The sequence below is a fragment of the Rattus norvegicus genome, chromosome X, assembly GCF_036323735.1.
Source record: "Rattus norvegicus strain BN/NHsdMcwi chromosome X, GRCr8, whole genome shotgun sequence".
NCBI lineage: Eukaryota > Metazoa > Chordata > Mammalia > Rodentia > Muridae > Rattus > Rattus norvegicus.
The window spans coordinates 54,247,992-54,259,365 of NC_086039.1; the positions used below are offsets into that span (position 1 = coordinate 54,247,992).

Sequence of the window (11,374 nt, forward strand, 5' to 3'; positions counted from 1 at the left end):
AAATAAATATGATCGAAATACATTATATTAAATTTATTGTTATTATTGTTGAGAAATGGTCTCACTACATAGACCTAGCTTTTCTGGAACTTTCTGTGTAGGCCAGGCCTAACTATGACTCTGTTGTGATGGGATTAAAGGCCCAAATCAGGCCATATGTATTTTTAAAGAAATGTAACAATAAGATTGTTTATCTTCAAAAAATTGGGTTTCTATAGAGAATGGCACCTTTAGTAAGAAGTAGAAACTGCAATATACATCTCTTGGGCATATACCCGAAAGATGCCCCAACATATAACAAAGACACATGCTCCACTATGTTCATTGCAGCCTTATTTATAATAGCCAGAAGCTGGAAAGAACCCAGATGCCCTTCAACAGTGGAATGGATACAGAAAATGTGGTACATCTACACAATGGAATATTACTCAGCTATCAAAAACAATGACTTTATGAAATTCATAGACAAATGGAGGGAACTGGAAAATATCATCCTGAGTGAGGTAACCCAATCACAGAAAAACACACATGGTATGCAGTCATTGATAAGTGGCTATAAGCCTAGATGCTTGAATTGCCCTAGATGCACAGAACGCATGAAACTCAAGAAGGATGATCAAAATGCAAATGCTTTACTCCTTCTTTCAAAGGGGAACAAGAATACCCTTGGCAGGGAATAGGGAGGCAAAGATTAAAACAGAGACAGAAGGAACACCCATTCAGAGCCTGCCCCACATGTGGCCCATACATATACAGCCACCCAATTAGACAAGATGGATGAAGCAAAGAAGTGCAGGCTGACAGGAGCCGGATGTAGATCGCTCCTGAGAGACACAGCCAGAATACAGCAAATACATAGGCGAATGCCAGCAGCAAACCACTGAACTGAGAACGGGACCCCCATTAAAGGAATCAGAGAAAGGACTGGAAGAGCCTGAAGGGGCTTGAGACCCCATATGAACAACAATGCCAAGCAACCAGAGCTTCCAGGGACTAAGCCACTACCCAAAGACTATACATGGACTGACCCTGGGCTCCAACCTCATAGGTAGCAATGAATAGCCTAGTAAGAGCACCAGTGGAAGGGGAAGCCCTTGGTCCTGCCAAGACTGAACCCCCAGTGAACATGATTGTTGTGGGGAGGGTGGTAATGGGGGGAGGATGGGGGGAACACACATAAAGAATGGGAGGGGGAGGGGTTAGAGGGCTGATGGACAGAAAACCGGGAAAGGGAATAACAATTGAAATGTAAATAAGAAATACTCAAGTTAATAAAGAAAGAAAAGAAAAAAGAAATAATGCTGTATTTTAAAATGTATTAAGAGTCTTGAATGACAAAATATGTTGAAAAAACATTGGAGGTAGCAATCAGAGATAGCTTTTTTTTTGCATCATCTGAGTGCAAACAAGAAATTAAAAAGAAAAGAACTTGACTACTTCTAGTTATGAGAGAGAAGGGTAGATAAGATGGAGTGCTTAGCCAATGGCAGGTACATCTGGGAGAGTCCAGAGAAAATATGACCAGTCTGAATTGAACTATGTGAAGAGAGGGAGGAGGGAAGAGAGTGGGAGGACTGGGAGGAAGGAAAGGGAAAGGGGAGAGGGAAGAAGGAAGAGAGAAGAGGGAGAGAGTAGCTGTTCATCAAGAAGGGCAGTCTGGGCCAAGAAAACAGATAAAAAGGCCAGGTAAACAAAATAGTTGTATTATAAAGGGATAGGCATCTGTGAGAAGGGCTATCCAGCCCTTGTGTTGTAGGATGTGAGGTATGCCAGCCAGTAGGTCAGTAGATAGCTTGGTAGTTCATGCCTATATCACCCCAGCACTTGGAAGACTGTGAGTTCAAGGCCAACCTTAGATGGAGAGTGAGACCCTGTCTCAAAAAACAAAGTAACTAAATAAGTACATAAATAAAGATATTAAATACAGACCTGATATACAGTTCTGTAGATCTTTCAGATGACTAAGTAGGACTGCCAGTTCAAGGTCAATATGGGCTACATAAGAAGTTCATGGTTAGCCAGAAGTGCATATTGAGACAGTGAGTTGTTGTCTCAAAACCAAAGAAGGACCAGTGAGATAGATCACTGTAAGTAAAGGTGCTTGCTGTTTATGGCCTGATAACCTGAGAACCCACTCTACAGAGTTTCTCCTCTGACTTTCCATGTTTGTTGTGGCGAGTGTGTGTGTGTGTGTGTAAGTGTGTGTGTGTGTGTGTGTGTGTGTGTGCAGAACTGGCAGTCCTACTTAGCCATCTGAAAGATCCACAGAACTGAAGTATCAGGTCTGTATTTAATATCTTTATTTATGTACTTATTTAATTAGTTACTTTGGTTTTTGAGACAGAGTCTCACTCTCCATCTAAGGTTGGCCTTGAACTTACGTGCACATAGAGAGGTGGGGAGGTAGAGATGCAGGGGTGTGCAGCCTGTAATTATAGTACTCAGAAGACAGAGGCAGGAGAATCACTAAGAGTTAGGGTATAACCTACATTACATGGCAAGACCTCCTTGAAATGATGAGAGGGAGAGAGATATGGTGACTATTCTAGTAACATATTTGGCTATTTTTATGTACATAAGTCCTTTGAAACCTTGCAAAGTACACGTGAAAGCCTGTTTTCTTTTTAAGTTCAAAGAGTTTAAAATTTGCTATTAATGGTTAATAACGGTTAATAAATAACCACACTAGCAGTTTTCTGCTTGTTATGATAACATGTGACCTTCTTATTTTTTTTTAACTTGAGTATTTCTTATTTACATTTCAAGTGCTATTCCCTTTCCGGGTTTCCAGGCAAACATCCCCCTAATCCCTCCCCCTCCCCTTCTTTCTGGGTGTACCCCTCCCCATCCTCCCCCCATTGCCGCGCTCCCCTCAACAATCTAGTTCACTGGGGGTTCAGTCTTAGCAGGACCCAGGGCTTCCCCTTCCACTGGTGCTCTTACTAGGATATTCATTGCTTCCTATGAGGTCAGAGTCCAGGGTCAGTCCATGTATAGTCTTTAGGTAGTGGCTTAGTCCCTGGAAGCTCTGGTTGCTTGGCATTGTTGTTCATAAGGGGCCTCGAGCCCCTTCAAGCTCTTCCAATTCTTTCTCTGATTCCTTCAACGGGGGTCTCTCAGTTCAGTGGTTTGCTGCTGGCATTCGCCTCTGTATTTGCTGTATTCTGGCTGTGTCTCTTAGGAGAGATCTACATCCGGTTCCTGTCAGCCTGCCCTTCTTTGCTTCATCCATCTTGTCTAATTGGATGGCTGTATATGTGTGGGCCACATGTGGGGCAGGCTCTGAATGGGTGTTCCTTCTGTGTCTGTTTTAATATTTTTCCTCTCTATTCCCTTCCAAGAGTATTCTTGTTCCCCTTTTAAAGAAGGAGTGAAGCATTCACATTTTGATCATCCTTCTTGAGTTTCATTTGTTCTAGGCATCTAGGGTAATTCAAGCATTTGGGCTAATAGCCACTTATCAATGACTGCATACCATGTGTGTTTTTCTGTGATTGGGTTACCTCACTCAGGATGATATTTTCCAGTTCCCTCCATTTGTCTATGAATTTCATAAAGTCATTGTTTTTGATAGCTGAGTAATATTCCATTGTGTAGATGTACCACATTTTCTGTATCCATTTCCTCTGTTGAAGGGCATCTGGGTTCTTTACAGCTTCTGGCTATTACAAATAAGGCTGCTATGAACATAGTGGAGCACGTGTCTTTTTTATATGTTGGGGCATCTTTTGGGTATATGCCCAAGAGAGGTATAGCTGGGTCCTCAGGCAGTTCAATGTCCAATTTTCTGAGGAACCTCCAGACTGATTTCCAGAATGGTTGTACCAGTCTGCAATCCCACCAACAATGGAGGAGTGTTCCTCTTTCTCTGCATCCTCGCCAGCATTTGCTGTCACCTGAGTTTTTGACCTTAGCCATTCTCACTGGTGTGAGGTGAAATATCAGGGTTGTTTTGATTTGCATTTCCCTTATGACTAAAGATGTTGAACATGTCTTTAGGTGTTTCTCAGCTATTCGGCATTCCTCAGCTGTGAATTCTTTGTTTAGCTCTGAACCCCATTTTTTAATAGGGTTATTTGTCTCCCTGCGGTCTAACTTCTTGAGTTCTTTGTATATTTTGGATATAAGGCCTCTACCTGTTGTAGGATTGGTAAAGATCTTTTCCCAATCTGTTGGTTGCCGTTTTGTCCTAACCACAGTGTCCTTTGCCTTACAGAAGGTTTGCAGTTTTATGAGATCCCATTTGTCGATTCTTGATTTTAGAGCATAAGCCATTGGTGTTTTGTTCAGGAAATCTTTTCCAGTGCCCATGTGTTCCAGATGCTGCCCTAGTTTTTCTTCTATTAGTTTGAGTGTATCTGGTTTGATGTGGAGGTCCTTGATCCACTTGGACTTAAGCTTTGTACAGGGTGATAAGCATGGATCGATCTGCATTCTTCTACATGTTGAAATCCAGTTGAACCAGCACCATTTGCTGAAAATGCTATCTTTTTTCCATTTGATGGTTTTGGCTCCTTTGTCAAAAATCAAGTGCCCATAGGTGTGTGGGTTCATTTCTGGGTCTTCAATTCTGTTCCACTGGTTTATCTGTCTGTCTCTGTACCAATACCATGCAGTTTTTATCACTATTGCTCTGTAATACTGCTTGAGTTCAAGGATAGTGATTCCCCCTGAAGTCCTTTTATTGTTGAGGATAGTTTTAGCTATCCTGGGTTTTTTGTTATTCCAGATGAATTTGCAAATCGTTCTGTCTAACTCTTTGAAGAATTGGATTGGTATTTTGATGGGGATTGCATTGAATCTGTAGATCGCTTTTGGTAAAATGGCCATTTTTACTATATTAATCCTGCCAATCCATGAGCATGGGATATCTTTCCATCTTCTGAGGTCTTCTTCAATTCCTTTCTTCAGTGTCTTGAAGTTCTTATTGTACAGATCTTTTACTTGCTTGGTTAAAGTCACACCGAGGTACTTTATATTATTTGGGTTTATTATGAAGGGTGTCGTTTCCCTAATTTCTTTCTCGGCTTGTTTCTCTTTTGTGTAGAGGAAGGCTACTGATTTATTTGAGTTAATTTTATACCCAGCCATTTTGCTGAAGTTGTTTATCAGCCTTAGTAGTTCTCTGGTGGAACTTTTGGGATCACTTAAATATACTACCATATCATCTGCAAATAGTGATATTTGACTTCTTCTTTTCCGATCTGTATCCCCTTGACTTCCTTTTGTTGTCTGATTGCTCTGGCTAGAACTTCAAGAACTATATTGAATAAGTAGGGAGAGAGTGGGCAGCCTTGTCTAGTCCCTGATTTTAGTGGGATTGCTTCAAGTTTCTCTCCATTTAGTTTAATGTTAGCAACTGGTTTGCTGTATATGGCTTTTACTATGTTTAGGTATGGGCCTTGAATTCCTATTCTTTCCAGGACTTTTTTCATGAAGGGGTGTTGAATTTTGTCAAATGCTTTCTCAGCATCTAATGAAATGATCATGTGGTTTTGTTCTTTCAGTTTGTTTATAAAATGGATCATGTTGATGGTTTTCCGTATATTAAATCATCCCTGCATGCCTGGATCATGGTGGATGATTGTTTTGATGTGCTCTTGGATTCAGTTTGCCAGAATTTTATTGAGTATTTTTGCGTCGATATTCATAAGGGAAATTGGTCTGAAGTTCTCTTTCTTTGTTATGTCTTTGTGTGGTTTAGGTATAAGAGTAATTGTGGCTTCATAGAAGGAATTCGGTAGTGCTCCCTCTGTTTCAATTTTGTGGAATAGTTTGGATAATATTGGTATGAGGTCTTCTATGAAGGTCTGATAGAATTCTGCACTAAACCCGTCTGGGCCTGGGCTCTTTTTGGTTGGGAGACCTTTAATGACTGCTTCTATTTCCTTAGGAGTTATGGGGTTGTTTAACTGGTTTATCTGTTCCTGATTTAACTTCGGGACCTGGTATCTATCTGTCTAGGAAACTGTCCATTTCCTGTAGATTTTCAAATTTTGTTGAATATAGGCTTTTATAGTAAGATCTGATGATTTTTTTGAATTTCCTCTCTATCTGTAGTTATGGCTCCCTTTTCATTTCTGATTTTGTTAATTTGGACACAGTCTCTGTGTCCTCTCATTAGTCTGGCTAAGGGTTTATCTGTCTTGTTGATTTTCTCAAAGAACCAACTTTTGGTTCTGTTGATTCTTTCTATGGTCCTTTTTGTTTCTACTTGGTTGATTTCAGCTCTGAGTTTGATTATTTCCTGCCTTCTACTCCTCCTGTGTGTTTGCTTCTTTTTGTTCTAGAGCTTTTAGGTTTGCTCTCAAGCTGCTGACATATGCTCTTTCCTGTTTCTTTCTGCAGGAACTGAACGCTATGAGTTTTCCTCTTAGCACAGCTTTCATTGTGTCCCATAAGTTTGGGTATGTTCTACCTTCATTTTCATTAAATTCTAAAAAGTCTTTAATTTCTTTCTTTATTTCTTCCTTGACCAGGTTATCATTGAGTAGAGCATTGTTCAATTTCCACGTATATGTGGGCATTCTTCCCTATTGTTATTGAAGACCCACTTTAGGCCGTGGTAGTGTGATAGCAGGCATGGGATTATTTCTATCTTTCTGTACCTGTTGAGACCCATTTTTTGACCAACTATAAGGTCAATTTTGGAGAAAGTACCATGAGGAACTGAGAAGAAAGTATTTCCTTTTGCTTTAGGATAGAATATTCTATAAATATCTGTTAAGTCCATTTGGCTCATGACTTCTCTTAGTCTGTCTACGTCTCTGTTTAATTTCTGTTTCCATGATCTGTCCATTGATGAGAGTGGGGTGTTGAAATCTCCTACTATTATTGTGTGAGGTGCAATGTGTGTTTTGAGCTTTAGTAAGGTTTCTTTTACGTATGTAGCGCTTGTATTTGGGGCATAGATATTTAGGATTGAGAGTTCATCTTGGTGGATTTTTCCTTTCATGAATATGAAGTGTCCTTCCTTATCTTTTTTGATGACTTTTAGTTGAAAATTGATTTTTTTCTCCCGCCCCTGAAAATTGATTTTATTTGTTATTAGAATGGCTACTCCAGCTTGCTTCTTCTGACCATTTGCTAGGAAAGTTGTTTTCCAGCCTTTCACTCTGAGGTAGTGTCTGTCTTTGTCTCTGAGGTGTGTTTCCTGTAGGCAGCAGAATGCAGGGTCCTCGTTGCGTATCCAGTTTGTTAATCTATGCCTTTTTATTGGGGAGTTGAGGCCATTGATATTGAGAGATATTAAGGAATAATGATTATTGTTTCCCTTTATATTCATATTTGGATGTGAGGTTATGTTTTTGTGCTTTCATTCTCTTTGTTTTGTTGCCAAGACGATTAGTTTCTTGCTTCTTCTAGGGTATAGCTTGCCTCCTTATGTTGGGCTTTACCATTTATTATCCTTTGTAGCGCTGGATTTGTAGAAAAATATTGTGTAAATTTGGTTTTGTCATGGAATATCTTGGTTTCTCCATTTATGTTAATTGAGAGTTTTGCAGGATACAGTAACCTGGGCTGGCATTTGTGTTCTCTTAGGGTCTGTATGACATCTGTCCAGGATCTTCTGGCCTTCATAGTTTCTGGCGAAAAGTCTGTTGTGATTCTGATAGGTCTCCCTTTATATGTTACTTGACCTTTTTCCCTTACTGCTTTTAATATTCTTTCTTTATTTTGTGCGTTTGGTGTTTTGACTATTATGTGACGGGAGGAGTTTCTTTTCTGGTCGAATCTATTTGGAGTTCTGTAGGCTTCTTGTATGCTTATGGGTATCTCTTTCTTTAGGTTAGGGAAGTTTTCTTCTATGATTTTGTTGAAGATATTTACTGGTCCTTTGAGCTGGGAGTCTTCACTCTCTTCTATACCTATTATCCTTAGGTTTGATCTTCTCATTGAGTCCTAGATTTCCTGTATGTTTTGGACCAGTAGCTTTTTCCGTTTTACATTATCTTTGACAGTTGAGTCGATGATTTCTATGGAATCTTGTGCTCCTGAGATTCTCTCTTCTATCTCTTGTATTCTGTTGGTGAAGCTCGTATCTACGGCTCCTTGTCTCTTCTTTGGTTTTCTATATCTAGGGTTGTTTCCATGTGTTCTTTCTTGATTGCTTCTATTTCCATTTTTAATTCCTTCAACTGTTTGATTGTGTTTTCCTGGAATTCTTTCAGGGATTTCTGTGACTCCTCCCTATGGGCTTCTACTTGTTCATTTATGTTTTCCTGGAATTCTTTTAGGGATTTTTGCGATTCCTCTCTGTAGGCTTCTACTTCTTCTCTAAGGGATTTCTTCACGTCTTTCTTGAAGTCCTCCAGCATCATGATCAAATATGATTTTGAAACTAGATCTTGCTTTTCTGGTGTGTTTGGATATTCCGTGTTTACTTTGGTGGGAGAATGGGCTCCGATGATGCCATGTAATCTTGGTTTCTGTTGCTTGGGTTCCTGTGTTTGCCTCTCGCCATCAGATTATCTCTAGTGTTACTTTGTTCTGCTATTTCTGACAGTGGCTAGACTGTCCTATAAGACTTTGTGTCAGGAGTGCTGTAGACCTATTTTCCTGTTTTCTTTCAGCCAGTTATGGGGACAGAGTGTTCTGCTTTCGGGCGTGTAGTTTTTCCTATCTACAGGTCTTCAGCTGTTCCTGTGGGCCTGTATCTTGAGTTCACCAGGCAGGTCACTTGCAGCAGAAAAGTTGGTCTTACCTGTGGTCCTGAGGCTCAAGTTTGCTCGTGGAGTGTTGCTTTTGAGCTCTCCACGGCGGCAGCCACCAGGAAGATCTGCGCAGCCCTTTCCGGGAGCTTCCATGCACCAGGGTTCCAGGTGGTGTTTGGTGTTTTCCTCTGGAATCAGTAATGTGTGCAGAGTGCAGTCTCTTCTGGTTTCCCAGGTGTGTCTGCCTCTCAGAAGGTTTAGCTCTCCCTCCCATCGGATTTGGGTGCAGAGAACTGTTTATCTGGTCGGTCCCTTCAGGTTCAGGCGGTGTCTCCGATGCAGCGGACCTGCTGCTCCTGGGCCCTCCTCTATGGGAACCCAGAGGCCGTATACAGTTTCCTCTTGGGCCAGGGATGTGGGCAGGGGTGGGCAGTGTTGGTGGTCTCTTCCGCTCTGCAGTCTCGGGAGTGCCCACCTGACCAGGCGGTGAGGGCTCTCTCCCACGGGGTTTGGGAGCAGAGAGCTGCTGTGGGCAGGGATCCGCTGATTTGGGACTCCCACTAAATACCGGAAGTGTCTGGTCCTAGAGGAATTTTGCCTCTGTGTGTCCTGAGTTCACCAGGCAGGTCGCTTTCAGCAGAAAAGTTGGTCTTACCTGTGGTCTGGAGGCTCAAGTTTGCTCGTGGGGTGTTGCTTATGAGCTCTCCGCAGCGGCAGCCACTAGGAAGAACATGTGACCTTCTTGAAGTTTTAATAATCTTAAGAAATTTAGAGTAAGAAACGATATCAAAATGTAAACTGGCATTCTAACAGCTTCTACTTTCTTCTTTTTTTTTTTCAAGAAATGATATCATAATTTTCCTGTGATGGATACACAGATTAGAACTTGCTACCTAGCAGTTTGACTCTAAATTTTTATTTGATGTACTTATTTTATTCATTTTTCAAAACGATTTATTTATGTTGCTGACTGTGGTCCACATGCCTCTAACCCCAGCTCTCAGGAGGCAGAAGTCGAAGGATCTCTGTGTGTTCGAAGCCAGTCTGGTCTACAGAGTGAAGCACTGTCTCAGAAAAGTTAAAAAAAAATAAAGCTTTATTTCTATTCTCTATCTCTTTCCTGCATGTATTTATGTGTACCAAGTTCATACCTAATGCCAAAGGATCAGAGTGTTCAATCATGTGTAACTTGTGTCATAGATGGCTGTGAGCTACCGTACAGGCCTTTATTTATTATTAATGGATTTGTCTGTTTATATGTATGGGCATGTTGCTATGGGAGCGGTCAGAAGAGTCAGACCTAACCTTCTACCATTATGTGTGTTCTGGGTATTGAACTCAGGTTGTCACGTTTATACAGAAAACACTTTTAGCTGCTGAGCCATCTCACTGGCTCAGCAGTTTGGCTCCAAATGTCTAAGCACTGCTTATGTGCTGAAAAGGATAAATCTTCAAACTAAAGCACATGCACCTAAATAAAATTACTTCCCAATAACAAAGAATGGCGAAGGGAACAAGCGAGATTGTTCAGCAGGTAGAGGTACTTAGTACACAGTGTGAAGACCAGAGTTGACCCTCAGAATCCACATAGAAGATCAGCCTCTTCAAGTGTGCTCTGACTTCCATACACACTGTAGCACAAAACCACACCCACCACAATAAATAAATGTACAACAAAAAAAGAGTTACAAAACGTGTTACCCTCATGTTTTACCACCTAAACTTTCACCCCAAACCAGAGAAGGTACGAATCCTAGAGATACTGAAATATCAGGTTACTCCCTAGAGTGGATAAAGCAAGTCTTATTCCACCCCCAAGTTCCCAAAATCCATTTAATTTGTTGTCATTAGACAGAGAACATACCAAGATATTAAGTGTAAGAGAACAGATATTATATACTTTATTCTAGGCAGAAGACAGAAAAATGACAAATAGTTTATAAATACTTTTTAGGAAGGCTCTCATGAAGCCCAGGTGGACCTAGAACTCACTATGTAAGAACAACCTTGAACTCCAGATCCTCCTGCATCTAATATTCAAGTTCTGGGACGATAGCTATGTGCTGATACATCAACTTGTTTTCATTGGGGGGAGGGGTCATTTTGCTTGTTGGTTTTATTTTTTGAGTTAGGTTCTCACTAAGTATTCCAGAATGGCCTAGAAGTCAAACTTTGCTTTCTCCTCCAAGTGTGGACTGTGAATCATCAAGCTGAGGCTGGAGCTTTATATACTAATTTCTAGTACTAATTGACTGAGAGATCTTGGACTAATTTCTTAACATCTATATTTCTTTATTTAGGATTTTTATGCTTTAACGTGTGTGTGTGTGTCTTTGTGTGTGTGTGTGTGTGTGTGTGTGTGTGTGTGTGTGTGTGTACAGGTATTCAAGGAGGCTATAATGGCGCATTGGAGCTGGAATTACAAGTGGTTATGATCTGCCTAACGGGGGTTCTGGGAACAAAACTCAGGTCCTCTGGAAAAGCAGTGAGAACTCTTAACATATATATATATATATATATATATGTTATGTATATGTATATGTATATGTATATATATACGTATAAATATATATATATACACACACACATATACATATATATTTCTGAAGACAGATTCTTGGAACTTGACTCATCTCACAGGGCTGGTAGAAATTTCTAATAAGATAGTGAGTGGGAAATGATGTTTTAATAACAGAATGTTAGGTTATTATGTAAAACAA

The 11,374-nt window shown here is 40.5% G+C and overlaps 1 non-coding gene across 1 annotated transcript; it reads right to left on the bottom strand.

Moving 5' to 3' along the window:
* Positions 1–10,391: 10,391 nt before the first annotated feature.
* On the bottom strand, positions 10,392–10,584 carry LOC134484231 (U2 spliceosomal RNA). The gene has a single exon (XR_010061659.1). It is a non-coding gene; the product is annotated as a U2 spliceosomal RNA (small nuclear RNA).
* Positions 10,585–11,374: the final 790 nt, after the last annotated feature.